The sequence below is a fragment of the Rhinolophus sinicus genome, linkage group LG11 (genome assembly GCF_036562045.2).
Source record: "Rhinolophus sinicus isolate RSC01 linkage group LG11, ASM3656204v1, whole genome shotgun sequence".
Classification (NCBI taxonomy): Eukaryota; Metazoa; Chordata; class Mammalia; order Chiroptera; family Rhinolophidae; genus Rhinolophus; species Rhinolophus sinicus.
In genome coordinates, this window is record NC_133760.1 from 47898598 (window position 1) to 47917300 (window position 18703).

The 18703-nt window shown below is 54.7% G+C and overlaps 1 long non-coding RNA gene across 2 annotated transcripts; it reads right to left on the minus strand.

Annotated features, from left to right (window-relative positions):
* Nucleotides 1–1117: 1117 nt before the first annotated feature.
* LOC141567532 (uncharacterized) lies at nt 1118–18166 on the minus strand. 2 transcript variants are annotated; one of them, XR_012490236.1, is made up of 7 exons: nt 16851–18166; nt 14957–15168; nt 8310–8488; nt 7700–8187; nt 5028–7045; nt 3255–3901; nt 1118–2833 (listed from the first exon to the last, which is right to left on the minus strand). It is a non-coding gene; the product is annotated as an uncharacterized LOC141567532 (long non-coding RNA). The 2 variants fall into 2 exon arrangements; XR_012490235.1 differs by having other exon boundaries at nt 5028–8187.
* Nucleotides 18167–18703: the final 537 nt, after the last annotated feature.

Genomic DNA, 18703 nt, shown 5'->3' on the forward strand with positions numbered 1-18703 from the left:
TTGTGCTTAATCTAAGAAGGCTTTCTTCCCCTGAGATGGTAAAGGCCCATCCTCTCTCACCTTTTCAAGGTTATAAGGTTCTGCTTTTCACATCTGGATCTTTAATCCACCTGGAGTTTGTCCGTGGAAGGAAGCAAGAATCTCATCTTCCTCACCCGCCTATAGGAAAACTAATGTCTGAGCACCATGCTTCGCAAAGTCCCTCCTTTCTCCCGATTCGGAATGCCATCTTCATCACACGCCAGGTTACTGGTAAATGTTGGGGACACTCTAGGCCAGGGACTGGCAACCTTTTCTATAAAAAGACAAACAGCATCTATTTTAGGTTTTGCCGGCAATGCAGCCTCCGTCACCGAGACTGAACTGTGCCTTCGAGGGTGAAAGCAGCCATGAACAGAATGAGTGAGCAGGGCAGCTCAGCTGTTCTAATGCTATTGTCTCGGAGGCAATGCCACACTTGAACACTTGTTATAACTTCTTAATATGTCTTGATGATCTGATAGAAAAAGTACCACCTCTTTTCTCTTCACTTTTAGAATTATCAAGATTATTCCTGAGACTTAAAATTAAGTGAATTTTAGATATCATTTTGACAAATTCCATAAAATTTTGTATTGGATTTTTTATTGGAATTGCACTGAACTTCTAGATTAATGGGCAGTCCATCTTAACAACCCACGTTTGTGCACTCATCAAATACTTGCTTGGTACATTCTGGGGACGCACAGCATTCCTCCACCTGGGATGTCTCATTCATGTGGAATCACCACCTGCCCAGCCCAGAAGCCAGGAAGCTCCAAGTTTTATCCGCCATCTAATCAGCTGGGTACAGGGTTGCTCTTCCTCTCCTTGCTGGCATCCTCTCTGCCTCGCTCTCCGATAACTGCCATCATTTCTGAACTCAGCGGGCGCGCCCCCACCTCAGGCTTCCCGTCCACTTCATCTTCACCGTGTGCCATTCTCTCTTGTCACCCATAGGTCCTTTGCCAGGACAAAGTTCACCATCCTTAGCACAGCTCGCAGGGCCTTTGTCATCTGGGTGCTACTTAAATTCCAGCCCTCACTGCCCCCAACCCCCCAATGGCCCCAAATGCCCCAGCCATGCAAACACCAGCAACCCCTGGAATGCCCCACCTTTTCTCACTACTCAGCGATGAGCCCGCCTGGAACCCCCTCCCCATTTCTACCCAGCTAGTTTCCATTCAGGAGCCAGCTCAGGCAGCATGACCTCTGTGAGCCCCTCCCACAGAGGGACCTTCTGTCCCTAAGCTGCCACTGTCCCACATGCTGACCTCCGTCACTGCACACATCGTCCAGGAGGGGGTGGGCTCCATGAGGGCAGAGGTCCTACCTGAGCTGTTCACCGCAGAACCCACGGCATGTCACCCAGGACCCAGCATGTGGCAGGCAGCAGTTAGCACTGGCTACATACACCCAAGAAAGAACAGACAGGCGGGCACACAGAGGCAGGCGTCCTCGTCTCAGGTGAGCACACCTGGGCCCTTTCTCCAGGGAACAGGCCCCACCTTTCTGCGGTCAGCCCTAGTGGGGGCAGCAGCAGGAGCTGACAGGGCTGGTGGTGGAAAGTGTGCATGGAAATGCAAATGCAGGCCCCTCCCCTCCTGTCCGTTTCCTTGTGCTCGTATATTCCTCTCAGACAGATAAAAAGGAAAATGTGCCAGTGAGGACAGAGCCCCTCTGGGCAAGAAAGCAATAGCAAAGTGACAAATGTCATGCGGGCTTAAGCAAAGTTCCCCACGGTTACAAACCCACAGGGAAATAAAGCTGACAGATGCAATGGCTCCCGCCCTCTGCGCCTTTTTCCTTTGAAATAACTTTGGCCCTGAAAAGGGAGGAAAAAGGAAATAACTCAAAGATTTAAAAGCAAAGTTTCTGTCTGCAAACCAAATGGTATGAATTTTTATAGGTTCCTTCGGAAGAGCATGAAAAATCCACGTTGGACGAGCTTCCCGCTCCGAGATCCTGGGGAGACGCGTGACATCTCAGATGCTCGGCTGCTCCTCTCCATCCAGAGCTCAGCCTGTCTGCCCTGGCCCCTCTCTTATCCTGGGGGCTGCTGAGCCCAGGAAGGGGGGCTCCTGTCACAATGGGAGGGCCCTTGCCAGTCCGCTCTGTGCCCAGGCCTGTGGGGGGAACCCGGGGAGGCCAGGGACGTTCCCACCTTCTGACTACTGATCGTCACAGCTCCTGGCCACTGATCCCTGGCTGGGGCCGGCCCTGCTCGAGACCTCTTCAGGGAGGCATGATTATGCCCCCACTTTACACGTGAGGAAAGTGAGGCACAGAGGTTGAGATGCGGGCAGCCGGGCTCCAAAGCCCACCGCAGAAGCCCCGTGGGCCCGCCCAGGTCCTCCGTGCCAGACCTTGCCCTGGTCCCTGCTGCTGGAGACGGAGCGTGGGCTGCTAACAGCTCACAGCCGCCCCTTCTCCGGAGAATCTGTGAGATCACGGGCCCCCTCCTAGGGTGGCCTACAGCCAAAGGAAGGGGTACGAAAGCCTCGCCCTTCACCCCAAGGTGCCGAGAAGTCTGTGGGGCCATGCGCCCTTCGGATATCAGGCTGATTTGAGCCCACATCTCAGCCTGGCGTCCCTCCTGCCCTGCGCTGGTCCCCTCGGTCCCTCAGGAAGACCCCTGGACAGGAATCCCCACCGTGGGCTCTGCTTCCAGAGACCCCGACCGTAAGCCACATGTTCTCACCGTGAGCGCTGAGCACAGTGCCTGGGGGACAGCGACCGCTCAGTGAAAGCGGTGACTTCATTGTCCTCTCCTGCGCTGCTCCACAGCCCGGCTGGCTCAGCAGTCTCAGGTCACCTGGATGCATGGACCCAACAGCCGCAGGACAGGTGGCCTCCTTGTCAGCCCCGTTAGTGACGCACGTGGAAGTTGGGGCGAGAGGTAGGAGGGACAAACAGAAATGGAGGATGTCATTTTTTCCCTACAAATTCCTCAAAATTAATGGATAGGTTTGCATTTCCAGGCGCCACAAGTCAGTAATGGATCTCGCCTCATCACCCCAGTGGGGACCTCGTCCTTGTCACCAGCCCAGCTGCAGGTGCTGGTTTGCAGCAGGCACGGGGCAGGGTGACATCGTGCTGACTGGGGCTTCATGACAGAATGTCAGACCCTGCTGCCCTTTCCTTCATCAAGAAATGAGGGCGGGAAAATGGCAGCACTGGGAGAGCCAACCCGCCCCAGCCCGCGGCTGGCAGTGCCTCCTACTGAGTCTCCTCACCTGGCTGACGGTGGCCTCGCCATGCGCCCCTGCAGGCTCCATCCTGATGTCTTCCCCAGTGACTGGGAGCGTGGCCTCCAAGGACAGGCTCCCTAACTGGACGAGCAAGTATATGAGAACAACCTCCAGTGGGGTGTGGTAAGACCTTGTCCCAGGGAGGTTGTGAGTGGGCAGGAGAAGCTGTCGTCACGAGAAATGGCTAGTCCTTAGCACAGGAATGTGACGCTTCACCTCCCCGAGCAAAGGGCCATCGCACATGCACGCACACATGCTGTGTCCTGTCAGCAAGGGACACACCCAGGCCACCATCCTCCCATCGCACGTGGCACCTGAGCCCCCATGGATCACTGTTGTTCCCACATTAGGCAAGTGTGGGGAGCCCACGTGCACACCCCCGAAGAGCTACCCAATAAAGCAATCTGTGCTGCTAATACTAACATTATTGATTACCTCGCTGCAGGGTCCTGAGACGGTCGTGTCCGGGCTGCTGAGGCTGGCAGCACCAGCGACTAAATTGTGTTTATGGGAAGCTTTTTACCTGAAGGGCTCATAATTCACTCCTGATCAATATCCGATCAATCCACCTGCTTTGCACATTGCAAATCTTCCCGATCCGTCCGCAGAGAGGAAGGAGAAAGGAGGACCATCTGTTTATTAGAGAAGATGACAGAATCACAGACTAAGGCAACCACATAGCCTGGTCATTAGGTAAGTGGTGATGTTTTTACTTTCTCAGTGACATGCTGAGTCAATTAAAGTGAAAAACATAATAATGGTCTTGATTTGAAAGGATGAGGTAAGAAGAGACCTGGCATTCACTGAGCACCCCACACCTGACCACACTCACCCCAAGCGCCCTGCAAGGGCGTCACCCTTCCCACCTCCAAGGAGACGCCAGCCGCTCTGCAAGGTTACGCAGCCAGCTCAAGGTTAGGGCTGGGAATTAAAAACCGTCTCCCAGGAAGGAACAGGTGGAGCCCAAGGGCAGCTGGGCTTGGAGAATTTGAGTCCCATTCTGGGATGAAGCCGGCTTGTGGCAGGAACTGCCGTGGGACGCAGGGCACTGCTGGGGGCTGGCCTGGGCCCTGACGCCAGAGCTCATGTCCCCCACTATTTGCTGCTAGACTTGCAATCGTCAGTTTGAGGTCTGATCCTCCAAATAAATTAGATAAGCAGCTATCCACAAATTTCCTCAGGCCACTGCCCAGCTCACCAGCCCCTAGAGGCCGCGCAGGGACCCGAGGATGATGTCACACCTCAGGCTGCACTGCCATTCCCCAGGTCCTGCATGAGTCACCAGACTCAGCCTGGTGGGTCCCCAGCAAACCCCGCCTGGTCTCTGGGCCTGAGCCCTCCCACTGCTCCCCTGTCCTCTGACGATGACCAAACTCTCATCTCCAAGGCAGCCTCAGAGAGACCCACATGGGGGGCGTCTCCTGGCTGCTTCACCCAGGGTTTCTCCTCCCTGAGCTCCAGCTCCTGTGGTCTTGGTGTTCTGCCTGGCAGGGGGGAGTGGAGAAGGCTGTGCGGGGCATTCAGCTCTAGGGGAGCCCTGCGTCCTGGCCCCCAGCCGAGCCCCTGGAGGCCAGCAGCCCCGCCTCTCTTGGGGCCTCATGGCATCTCTGCCTAAAGTGATGAACCCACAGGTATGCCCCCCCACACACACACACACACACGTGGCTTCATCCTCCACTTCACTCTGGTCACCACAAGCGAATGTCAGTTCTCAGAAAGGCTGACGACACAAAGGAGGGAACGAGGTGTCTCACTCACTGTGACAAAGCCTGGATCCCAGCTGGTAGCCCGCTTGGAGAAACAGCACCCCTGCAGGACTTGGATGGCCCAGTGACCGGAGTGAGCCGGAGCTCTGGAACTTTCCATCGTCAGAATTACGGGAAGGGAAACAGTTTTCCACAACAACTCATTCATTCTGCTTTTTCCTTCCTTCCTAGAAAATGTCCCTATTTGGATTTCTCTCTAAATAAGCAATTCCAAGTGGCTTGGATCGTCAGGAATCCCCCACGTTGTTCAATTAGCAAACCCTTAAAGGTGACATATTGTACTTGAACAGTCTCCCTGGGTGACTGATTCTGCAGTAAACAGGGAAATCTCTCCCCACAGCGCAGCCCAAGGCAGCCCTGGAGGTCAGAGCCAAGGCCAGTGGGCTCGAGCCCCCGGTCCCCGCATAGGGAGGGGCTGTCCACTCCCGTCCCCAGGGAGTCACAGGAACTAGGACAGCTCAGTGTGCCCCAAATTGTCGAGTCCGAGTGCAGAGACCATCCGCGCAGAAGGCCAGGCTGGGGTGTGGCCACGGGTGCTAATCCAGTGGCCTTGGCCTCGTCTGTGCCCACTTCCCTGTGACAGCAGCAGAACAGCTGTCAGGGAACACAGGTGACACTTTCCCAGTTAATTAACTAAATACACACCTTCTGGAGACTCAGTGACTACATTCAGGATGAGAAGTGCCAATTTGCCACCCGCAAGTGTCCAAAGAACTTTCCTGAGCAGCCCTTCCTCTCTCGTTCTCACGCTGGAGCAGACGTGTGGCTGAGCCGAAAGGATCAAAATGACAGCCATGGACCCACTCACTCAGATGCACGAGGGCTTCTTGAGTCCTGGACACATGTGTGCTGCCCAGCGCCTGGCAGGGCCTCCGGCCCTCGGGGGAGGGAGGGGCACCCGCCGCTTCTTGTGGGGGGCGAATTCAGTGTACTCCCTGCTGCGTCCCCCGCGTCTGCTCGACGCTCACAGGTTAGAGGACTTGTGTTGCAATAAGGAACTGAGAGGTCTCATGGTCTCTCCGTGGCCAACGGGACAGTCGTCTTGTTAGTTCCTTCCTCCCACATCCACCCTCCTGTCTCCAATCTCCTGAGACTCCTTCCCCAGGGTCCCCGTGCTGGCTAGGGTCCCACACACGTCTACAGGCTGAAGGTCCCAGGAGTGGCAAAAGATGGAAGACTATGGCCACCAAAGCCACCTGTCTGGACCGAGCTGGCAGGTGTCACAGGAGCACAGGGAGCATTGGGGCATCACCCCTAAGTCCCACGTGGTGCAGATGGGGAGAACCAGGCCCAGGGAGCAAGAGGAGCCCCAAAATAGGTTGAGAGGAAGATTCTGGATCAGGACTAAGACCATGGCACTGGAGAAGGAAGATGGTCCCCACCTCTCCACCTCTGCCTTCGGCATCTCCCCAAAGAGGTGTCATTGGTCAGACCAAGCTGCCCCTGAACTAGCATCTTTGACTGAGTGCCCTACTGAGGACCAAACACGTGGCGTGTTGATTCTGCTGCCGTTACCCAGGTCATTTATCTTTTGTAGTCTTCCTGAGGCTGCTGTGGGCTAAGGTAGAGCTACCGTGTCTCCCCAAAAATAAGACCTAACCGGAAAGTAAGCCCTAGCACCATTTTTCAGGATGAACATAAGCCCTCATGCATCTTTGGGAGCACACCTTAATATAAGACCCAGTCTTATTTTCGGGGAAACACAGTAGCCGCCTCTGGACGCTGTCTGACCAGCACTGACCCTTCGGGTTCTGGTGGAGCTTCTGCTGCTGACCAATGCTCCTTCGATCACATGGCTTTGCTAGTAGAGGTCCATCACCTGAGAACACACAGCAGAGGCAGCCAAACAGGCCGCAGCCAGGCTCCTGGCAGAAGTCCTGCTTCCACCTCTGACCTCGGGTGGACTTGGGACAACCCGATAACATGGTAGCTGTTATGCATTTGGTGCGTGCCTAGGGGCCGGTACCGCACAGCTTCACCGCATGGCACCTCCTCTTAGCATCACAAACCCTGGAAGGAAGGTGTGATCATTTTCAGCTTATGGATAAAGACACTGAAGAATCGAGATGTTCTACCCTTGCCCCAGGTGCTGTGAAGGAAGAGGAAAGACTGGGAGAAAACCCGGGACCGTCAGGCGCCAAATTGCACGCATCTAACTTGGAGTCACCAGGCTTTTTGACGACATGACAGCCATATGCAGATGAGGGGTGGACAAAGTCAGAAAGAGCCTCTGTCTCCAAGGAGGGAACAGCCTGGGGGAGGAGGCAACACCCACACAAACCTGCAACACAGGCAGGGTTCTCTAAGGGGCCTCAGCAGGACTGCAGCTGGGGGGACCTGGGTGTCCCCACGGATGGATGCCCCCCAGAGGCCCCTCCCTGCGGCCACTGGAAGGCAATGGTGCCCACAGCAGGAAGCTGGCCCCTGTCGCTTCAGTTCAGACCGACATCTGGAGCATGAGCTCTGTCCCCAGCACATCCACAGGAGAGAGAGCCAGACTCCCTCATTCCCCAAAGAAACTGCTGTCAATCTATAGGGCCTTGTTATGGACAATTCGTGACTCAGGACATGACATACTGTCTGAACGCGCTTCAACACATGAACAAAATGGCCCCTATTTCAGTGCACGCAGACTTATTTCTCTCTGAACACCTCATACATCACCTCTGTGAGGAAGCGCTGGCTTGGGTGTGGGCTGCAAACAGCCAGCTCTCATCTGAACTCGTCCCCACGGCCAGCATCCAGCACAGTGACTCTGGCCCCCTGAAACTGTCCACACACAATGAGACCATGAAACACAGTGAGAACTGAATGAAATATCCCCGTGGCAAACCAGAGCCAACAGATCGAAGGCGTGTGTCCCCCAAATTCATATGCTGACATCCTACACGCTCAGGTGATAGCTGCAAGCAGTAGGGTGTTCTGCAGGCTCTGCCCTCACAACGGGATTAGCGCCTCGTACAGGAGACCCCAGAGAGCGCCTCACCCCTCCCAGCACATGAGGACACAGAGGGAAGGCAGCTATGCATGAGCCCGGAGGCAGGTCCTCACCAGAACCCACCACGCTGGCACCGGATCTGAAGCTTCCAGCCTCCGCCTGTGAGAAATAGATTTCTGCTGTTCAGGTGCCTCTGGCACTTGGTGAAAACAACCTGAGTGGAGGAAGACACCTTCTGATAGAAATTTCCACGTAATGAAAACCACAGGTTTGCGGTGAGGACTTTGTCCCCTTGGGTCAACATTCAATTCCTGTGCTGTCCCCTGCCCAGCTCACCTAATGTGTGCCACATGGGCTCTTTGGATTCCAAGGATTGCACTCTGTGTCACAGACCCCAAATCGTGAGCGTATCACCGCCCTGTGAGTTATAATTGTATTGCTTGGCTGGTTGCACTGAAAGTTAAGCAGTCATTCTGGGGGGCCTTCTGGAAAGCAGTCACAGCCACATCTCAGTGCTGAAAAAAAAAAAAAGCAGAAGATAGGAAATAGTGAAAACGCCTGTGTGATGTCTTCAGCACCCCAATATGCAAACCCCCCATCCACATACATAGACGACTATAGATGCACTATTCTCTTTTCATTGCAAAACTGATTTCCCTGAAGTATTTTTAAGCTGGAAAGATTTCCTATGAGCTGGTAAAAAACTGCTCACTACAGGAGACCCAATTTGTTGGCAGAAGTCCCGCAACCCAACGTATTGGTAACTAGCTTGGTAATGAGTCTCTGCCATGTAAATTGGGTCATTATTATCAATTTTTGTCAGCTCTCCAGTGAGTCTTGATCTGATTCCCCACTTCTGCTCCGGTGCCAGGAGTGTGCAGCCCCGCTCCCCGCACCAGGTGCCGGAGCCCTCACGTGGCATGGCGGGGGAGGGACGGAGTGGGGGTGACAGACTCCATGTCGTTAGAGCTTTTTCACATTCAGAACAGAGAGATGTTAAGGAGACTTGCAATGAGGTGTTATAAAAACAGAGTTTGATTGAAAGAGCTGGCACATAATGCAAATGAACACTTTGTCCCATGATTCATTGCTATCAGGAGAACTAAAATTGTACAGCCCAGCGGAGAGATGACTAATGGGAGGCATCATAATTGTCGATTGAAACCTGCGAAGAATTAATGAAGAGGCCTGCAGGAGGTAGTGCTCCATGGCCTGTAGAGGTGAGCATGCCGGGGGCAGACAGTGTGGGGAGGGGCCAGGAAATTAGGCTGAAGAGTGGGAATGGCTGTGATAACATCAAGGTCCATTAGGCAGAGACGTGGCCTCCGCCGCAGGACGCCACAGAACGGTCATGCCTGAAAACCTGCACAAAGGATACTTCAGAAGGACGGCAATGTTTGCAGAGGTGGGTGGGCTTGATGGTGCATCTGGAAGGCTCTGGGGCCGGATTTCCCTACCCGGGGGCTGCTTCTCGGCAGTCCTGAGACGCCCCCTTTGCTTATCCAGACAAACTTCCTGCACGAACTCATACAACCCATCCAGTAGAGCCCCACGTCCAGCGCCAGGCGGGAGCAGGGAGAACACCTCGTGCTCATGATAACAGCAACTTATTGAACACCTCCTGTGTGCCAGGCGGTGAACGGGGCAGCGGCCCTGCCCTCATGAGCCTGCATTCTAAGCTGGGGGACGAGGTGACACCAGGGGCAGGCATGCCCCCGTGAGACGCTGGCTCGGCTGGGCTTTACGCGATGCCCAGGCAGTGAGTACCACGACACAGCGGCCAGCGCTAGTCCAGGCTTTGCCCAGCAGGCCCTGAACACATCAGGCCCCTGTGCTGTGAGCCACCATTGATGGCCCAAGGTCATCTGAGAACTCTGACTCGGAGGCTTAAGAGACCTGTCGACTCCCGTCCACGACTGTTCATTCTCAGCTCAGTCGCTGCACCGTCGTTGTCCACAGGCCAATGGCCTAAACTTCTCAGTAATGTTTTCAACTGATTTCCAATGTTTACAAATTGGGAGATGTCACACAAATTCAGATTTCCAACGTCTTTCCAAACCTAAGTCTCTATCCGGAACGTGCAACGCCACGGGACAGCAGCCAGCTGTGGCTGCCCCTCCAGGCTCTAGTGCCACAGTCCCCACTGCTCTCCAGCGGCTCACGGCCCTCCTGTTTCATTCTCTTGTTTTCCCGGTTTCTGCGGTGTTTGCCATTTCTGCTCCGAGGCTAAATGAGTAGAATACATCTAATAAGCTAATGCAGGCCAGCCGCTTTATATTAGGTTGGTGCACAAGAAATTGCGGTTTTTGCAATTATTTTTAACCTTTTAAACTGCAATTACTTGTGCACCAACCTAATACAAAGCGGCTGGCCTGCATTAGCTTAGGTTCCTGCAGAAACACCTCTGACCAGTTACAGGTGGGGACTCCAGTGTAATTACTGTCTTCACAATAATCAATCACCTAGAATACACTTTTCTCCTTTGCACAGCAGCAATCAAATGTAGAATTATCCTGCCTCCCTCTCTGTAGGCCCGGGCTCTGCATTCCTCTGCCTGCTCCCTGCCCGCCCCAAGTCCATAAGCTGAGGGGGGCTTGCTGGCTACCTCCTAGGTCCAGGAGAAGTCTACCTCTTTACCTACGCCCCGCTCCACCTGGGCGGGCAGGAGACTGGCCTCCCGCAGTCACGCTGGGTGGCAGCTAAGGAGTCAGCTCAGGGTCTGCTGCACCCGTCCCGCTCCTTCCCCTACTTGATTTTTGACCTGGTTCCTGATGACTAAGTTTTTCATGTTTGGTTTGTGATCTCGCCAGCAGTGGGAAGATCCAAAGCAGCGATGAAGCATGGGAGAATGCCAGAATGAGAGAAGCTGGTGGCGGTCCCCGCCCTGGAGCTGGGCAGCCCTCAGAGAAAGAGACAAGGCAGAACGTGGGCAGCTGGCAAACACGCGGGGAGGCTGCTCGGGGCAGCTAAGCACGTTCGACAGAGCGGACAAAGCATGTCTGATGTTACCCCATGTGCCAACGTGGTGCCACAGGGGGCCTGGCCAGCTCTGCATGGGCACTGGAGGATCCCGGAAGGAATCAGGCCAGGTTTCCATCTCCAGGAGCCCAGGGGAAGAAACACATCCTTCACCAAGAAAACCGGTCACCGCTGCCGGGATGCACCACGCCGCCCCTCGGCCATCGAAGTCCGCACACAGGCAGGGGCTGACACCCTGTGCTCACAGGTGTCCCAGACTTAGTGTGGGCGGTGCTCGCCAAAGCCACAAAGGACTGGCTACTCGGCTGCCTGTGGCTCCCCAGGAAGTTCAGGAAGGCCATGTGCCTGGGTCCAGCCTGTCCCTGGGGAGCAGAGCCGCACCCTCACCCCGGTCGTCCGGTGGGACAATTCTGAGGCACAGGCTGCATCACAGATGGGCCCGGAGGGCACCCACGGAGGCAGCACGCTCCTTAGTGCACCCTTCACTGACCTTTCTCACTTTCCCCACATCCTGAGGTTGCCTCAGAAGTAAACTACCTGCACTTAAGTCCTTATTCCAGGACCTGCTTTTCTGGGAAGCCCAACGGAGACCGTGCCAAGGAGGGTAACTGAGGACCAGGAGACATTGGCACTGGGCCGGGCTCTGCAGCCCAATGGAAAGGGAAGTGGAGGAGAGACACCTTCCCAGCGGAAGGCACAGAACAAGCCAGAGAGAAGGTACACAGCAGCTAAAGGGCAGACAGAGCATGCAATTAATTCATGGGCTGCATGACGAACCCCGAAAAATGGGGCTGGGAAAATAGAGTGGCCCCGGGTCACCAGTGGGTTTGAAAGTCCCACGGCAGAGTGCAAACTTCATCTTATGAATGTTGACGTGATGTGATATGATGTTGAGCTGGTATGATTTGGGCAGGGCAGTGTGGCAGCAGGAGGGGGCTGGGTGAGGACGTGGACGGAGGTGGTCTGGGGAGGGGGGCTGAGCCTGGGCCACTGCTGGTGAAACGAGCATCCTTACCGCGCAGTCACACGATGCTAGTGGGGCTGTGTCCTGGGGGCTGTGCCCTCGGGGGGTCGCTGAGGAGGGCATCCGTGGCGGGCCCACAGAGCTCATGGCTAAAGAATTGGGACTGGTGGTGGAAAGCAGCTGCTGCCCCAGGCAGGCCGGGGGAGCTGGCTGAAAGTCCCCAGGCAGCTGGGCAGGGTAGCAGATTGAACAGGCCCTGAAGGGCATGTCCCCCACCCTCCAGCCAGATGGGCACCTGGTGCTTCTTTAGGGGTGTCCCACAAACTGCCCTCCTTGTCTGACAGGTGGCTAAAGGTCCAGGAGGCCAGAATAAGAGACCCAAAAAGTGGGGAAGAGGAAAACAAATAAGGAGCTGGAGAAGCAAATCAGCTGTTCACACTTCATTTGCCCACGTGCCATCAAATGACCATCTTGACTCGTCTCTCCATTTGCATGACCTCATTCAGAGCAGCCCAACCACATGTTTGGCAACACTGGGGAGCAGTGATGGATCTGAGCCCCCGTCGGTGTGTCTGACTCTGCCGGGACCCCAGCCCCACCCCACTCTGAGGGGCGCCCAGGTTTCCACAGGCTCAGTGTCCTGGAAGAACCAGAGGTGAACTCTAGGACCCCCAGACCCCATCTCCCCATCTTTACACACGCTCTCTGCAGTGACATATTTGTACTTTAGGGCAGCCTTCTGTAAGGAGTCTTCTAAGGGATGCAAATCCCACAGGCTCTTAATCGTCGTCTTTTAAAATAATGCTTCAGATTCAAACGACTTTGGGAAAGAATGTGTTGGGCAGAATGAATGGGTTTCTTTACTATAGGACATCAGATGTGCTCAGGACTAACTGCATAGTTTGTGGGGCCTGGTGCAAAATGAGAACACAAGGCCCCCGGTCCGACATTGTTAAGAGTTACAAGAGACAACAGCAGAGCAACGCACCGGGCGCAGGACCTTTCTGAGGCGAGCCCTGGGCGGCCACCCTGCAAACATGCTGAGGGCCCTGCGGATCTCCAAACGGAGAAAGGAGGGCCGGCCCAAGGTCATCACGGGTCCTACTGTGCAACCCTGGAATCACAGTTCCATAAAACACACTTAGGAAGATCCTGCTTTAAAGTGAATTCTCGCCTTCCTCTTATCTCTAAACTCCACTCTGCAGACATGCAGGGGACCTTAGTGCTTACAAGGAACCCCACAGGCAACCGTACATAGAAAGGGAGAGCCCCTTGGATCTGCTAGCTCCTTTGTATCTGTTAGGTCAGTGCCACAGTTTGTGTTTTGGGATTCATTTTTTCTTTTTTCTTTTCTTTTCTTTTTTTTTGTAAAATGGGGTCTGCCAGCAATTTCTACTTATTCCTTATTTTGCTCCATCTTTTTAAATAAAGCCCAACATCTCTGAACCACCAATACAAATTTCCGGCAATAATAGCAGGCAATTTACAGTGATGGATGACTATAACAAAAATAGTACACGTCCGGGGATGGTGCATAATTCTGTACTTAGAAAGCCAGCATCGTTAAGAGCTGCCGGCTTCAGAGCCCCCTGCTTTGTTCTGCTTCCCCAGGTGGCCCCACGACATTGCTTTGGAAATATCTTCCCTGCTCTCCTCCTGGGTTATTTATGGCTGGAGAGGGTGTGGGTAGGAGGTAGGGAGCCCCGCCCTTCCACATGGGCAGAGAAGGGAGGGGGTGATGGTCCCGTTGACCCCCACGGCCCTCTGGGGCCTGCTCATGGAGGCCACAGTCCCAGCTCTCTGCTCTGACTCACTGTCACCTCTGGGGCTCAGAGCTAGTTTGTTCTCCAGGCATTCCCACACCCTCCTTCCTCCTCACTTCCTGTGTTAGGATGTCCTCCCCTCCCCCCACAGGAAGTCAAGTCCAGCTCTGAGCAGGCCAAATGCTAGCTTTCCACAGGCCAGCTCCTTGCATCTGGACCTCACATCTCTGCCCCCACCCCAGACATGCACCGTCACCTACCGAATACATACGGCTGTGCTTTTTCTGAGTGTCACCCGCATGCCAGAGTTCTGTGACAATTTTCACACAAGGCTTATAGCTCCAGTCATTGAAAAGCTCAACTCTGGCTGGGAGAGACAGCCTGGTGCGCTGACAGCCAGACAACAAAGAACTGACATGCAAATCTGCCCACATCACACCGCTGCTCAGCTCTCTTCAAACGGACCCCCATTCAAATCCTCAACTCCTCGGGGGTCCTTTCTAGGCCCTCTCAGGTTTGACTTATTCTGTAGCCTTGTCTCTCATTGCCTTTCCTTAACCTCGGCCTCACACATTCCTCTCCACCCAGGACACTCAATAGGTATTCCACATCCACAGGCTTTTGTTCAAGATGCGCCCCCATTGCCCACCTGGGGGACATGCTCTCATCCATCTTTCAAGGCTCACCTCAAACATCAGCTCCTGTAGGAAGTTTTCACAAGCCCCACCTCCCAGCCAGGTGAAACTCATCACTCTCTGCCACCTTTGGACCTCTGCTGGGCCCAGCAAAGGTTTCCAACACAGACCCAGCCAGCGTCTCCTCATCAGTCGTCTCTCCCCCCAGACGGTGGGCACCCTGAGGGCAGAGCCTAGCTCCCAGTATGTACTCAGCAAATAGTTTTCCAGTGAATCTTAATGGTACAGATCTAAGCACCTGAAGGGTACAGATTTAACCCCTTGGGACTGGGGCTTGGAGCGAGCTCCCCAAGCTGGACCCCGGGACGAGGAAGGATGGCTAGGACCCTCTTCCTCCTCACTGGCACCATCTCTGCACTGTCTCCAGCCCCTGCCTTCCCTGCTTTGCTTTCTTAACAGGAAGCTCAGAGTCACCATGAGGGTGTCAGAGGCAGAGAAGAGGAAAAGGAAATGGTGACCTTAAGGGTGACAGCCCTGAGATGTTTGAAAACTGCCTGGGGATTCAACTTCACACCCTTGGTAAATAGATGCAAATACATGTTCAAAGTCAATGCAAATTCACTGGTGAATTTCCTCACTCACCACTGGTGCCCGGTGAGACTGGCAGTCCGTGGTGGCAGGGCCCGCCCTCCTCTTCTCAGCTCCCTCCGTGGTGCCCATCCCAGAGCAGAGCTGCAGACAGTGAGTCAGCCATACGAGTAGCTCCCAGAGGAGGAGATGGCCTCATGGGGGTCCTTCTGAAGACACTGCCCAGTGCGCAGTGCTCCAGCGCCAATCCCCAGACAGGCAGCTTCCTGTAGGAAGGAGATGGGCCCAGCATGAGCTCCCAGGGGGAGGAGACAGTGGGAGAGCAGAGGGAAGGAACCCTCATCACAGTGAGGGCTCAGTGTTCACGGCAGGGAGGACACGCTGAGGGGTCGAGACAGCCAGACTGCCTGGCTGGTGGAGGCGAAGGAAAGGGAGGCAGGACAGATTCAGGCTCACGTAGGTTCCTCCTGAGATCCCTGGGGACCTCTAAGGCGTCTGGACACTTCTGAGGCTGGGAGAAGTGAACTTCACCTCAGCCCCAAGCACAGGGTAGTAACATTACTGCGGGTGGCCGGTCCTGGCCTTGAGGTCACATGTCCCAGAGCCACAGGCATCGTGTGTGGGCAGAAAACCCAAGCAGACAGAGGTCAGCATTGCCCGTGGCCTGGCAGACCTATTATTCTTTTCTGGTGACTCAGCACAGCAGGGTCACTCAGCTGTGCTCACCAGACTCCAGCTGCCAGCAAAACGGCGGAGAAGGGAAGTGCCTGCGGCCTCCACACCAGTGCCCACACGTGGCTGCCTGTGTCAGCACCTTGGACAGCTCCCTCCTTGGGCAGGAGGCAGGGAGGGCCTGAGAAGATGCTAATCCCGAAAGGCCAGTGAGATAACAGAGCCAGAGCCTGTGAGGGAGAGGAGTGCCCCCCACCCCCTAACTCCCCCACCCCACTCCAGCTCCAGCACACCTCCTTCCTCTTCGCCAGAACACCCCTCAGCTGGGACACCCCTCCACCCAGCCTCCTTAGCAGAGCAGGACGAGCATAGCTACACACCAGGCATGGTGCACACACCCCATTAATCATCGCCAGAGCCCCACAACTTAGGCATCTTAGTTAGTTATTCTCATTCCCAAACAAGGAAACCAAAGCTCAGAGTAGTTAAGGGGCCTGCCTGAGGTCACACAGCAAGGAAAGAAGTACCTGTCCAAAGGCTGCTGCTGGAGGATGTTGGTTCCTGCCTGTCCTCTCAGGGAAGTAGACACACCTACACCAAGGGTGGTTTTAATGCCCTCTTTAGAAAGCCATAGGAAAGGAAGGTTTCCCATGCCAATGGTGGGAGGAAGGTTTTACTGCAGCTGGACACAGTGGCCATGGCTGCAGGACACCATTGCGGGGACTCATTAAAGGACGCTCCTTCTGGCAGAGTGCAGTTGAAGACCAGGCCATTTTCATGTTTATGGAGAGATGGAAAGGGAGGGATGCCTACTGAGGAAATCACTTTGGCGCCTTGTCAGAACCCACCATCAAGCTTATCTTGGCCTCTGGCCGCTGCACAGATGCCACCCCACCTCCGGGTACCTGCTGACTCAGTCTGCCCCTCTCTGCAGTGAGTGCGTCCTCCCTTCACACCCCTGCCTGAGGCGATGAGGACACAGTCATGGTCTGCAGTGGCCCGGCCCTCCAGCCTTCCTCTGGTAACAGACGCCCTGAGGGGCACTGCCCCCCCCATGCTGATACTGCCCGGCTGGAGGAATCTGACCCACTGTGTGCTCACAGCAGGCACATGGCCAGGACTGCCCAACCCACGCCCCACTCCCCTGCCTGAGGTCACTGAGCCAGGATGGACAGACGGCTCAAGTGGGCCATCAGCACTCACGGGCCTCAGCCTGCAGACTTCTGCAACCATTAGAAGGCGCATGTCCCCTGAGTGGTGGGGGGGAGGGACACACCTGCCTGTGAGTGGAGACGACTTGAAGGAAAGCAGAACAGGTGAGAGTTCTCGTGACATCCTCGAGTGCCTGGATCCAGCTCTTCCCAAGCCACATGCTCTGGGCTTTCCAGTCAACGTAATCCAATCAAATGTCCTTGCCTGAGCCAGCTCCAGGTCACAAGCTCAGCTCCAGGCAAACGCAGGCAAAGCATTTCGTCTGATTCCCTCTCCAGGTTTTTGCTGCTGCTATTTTGTCCACTCTAACTTCAACGCTCGAGGCTGCATAAGTCCTGTTTCTCCCGTAGCATCTTCTAACCGCTCTCCTCTCTCACCGGCTACAGCTCCGGATACCGGGAAGTCTGCGTCTCCCTCTGCGACGCCTGCTTCCCCAGCTGAGACATCACCGCTTCTCTGCAGCCAGCCCAGTGCCAGGCCCGGCAGGGGCACAGAGGCACCTCAAGTGTGCGCTCCCAGCCTCCCTCTGTATCCTCGCCCCTCCACGGCGCCTTCTCTCCCTCTGGGTCAGCTGAAGTGGCGTGTGAAGTGCCAGCAGTGTGGACTCAGCTTTCAGGAGAGGCACACCCACCTGCTCCTGCCTTCACACCACGTGTCCTCAGAAGAGGTACTGGTGGCCAAGCATGTTACATAAGGGCAGCTGGCGTCACTTTCTTTGCCAGCAGGAGAGGGCAAGTCTGAAGACCCACACAGGAAGACTCCATTCAAACACCCAAAACAGATGTGCTAAAAATGAGTTACCTTCTCTGTAATGGAACATGATTACCCTGGGGCTTTGTCTGCTCCTGGCACGGCCATTCTCTCTCCATAAGTAAGTAGAGAGACAGTGGGGAGGGAGGAGAGGTGGAAGGAAACAGTGAAAGACAATTACAAAATGCGTATACCTGAAGATCCATCCACATTACATTCAGAGCCGCCAATCCATGGCAAATTGCACCAGTGAGGAGGGGAACCTCCCCCAGAAAACATCATTTTTAAATGCGTGAAAGTAGCTGAGTTGGCACAGGAAAGGTCAGTTGCTCAGACGCCTGGCACCCACCCGGGACACAGGCACGGCCGGGACAGGACTGAAGTACTGTAGAGACAGGCCTCCAGTTGCTCACTTCTTTTATTTTGCTACTTGAAGGTGTTTTGTAAGTTGCCATCCAGTGTCACTTTCCACCAGGATATAATCTTGGAATAAAGGGGAGTCATTTGTAGCAAGCAAATTTCGCTTCATTTGCCTGAGCACTACCTGTCCCTGCTTTTCTGACTCTGCAGTGGCAGGTGGACCAGTCCATGGGCTGACATGGAAACAACGGACCTCGTCTCATCCTCGCATTGTTCTCACAAGGAAATCGGCTCTCAAAAAAATAAATAAAATGTTAAAACACGATCAGTTCTCGTAAGCGTTTGCCAGCCCTGTGACTGCTCCCCCAGCCAGACCCCTGACCAGCTCTAGGTCCAGCCAGGCACTTGGCTCAGCTGACACTGGGTCCTAATGCCATTGAGAAAAACATTCAAGCTCCCAGATGATTTTCTCTGTAAGTCATTTGATAATATTTTCTGCTCCTAATGACTGTTATGACAAGCAGCAAATTGGTAATTGCAGCCATCTTAGAATAGGCATATTTACAGGATTAATGACCAAAGAAAAGTTAGATTTAAGTGATAGTACCAGTTGGCTGCCATTCATGTCTGGTTAGTATTTGCCTCTGGGGAGGGAAGAAGCAAAGGCCCACTGAAGGAGAGAGGGTCTGAGTAAACCAGTCTCCCTCTCTGTCTCTCTGTCTCTCTCTCTCCCTTTCTCTCTCTCTCCCCCCTCCCTCTCCCTCTCCCTCTCTCTCTCCCCTCTCCACCCCCCCATGTTAGATGTGC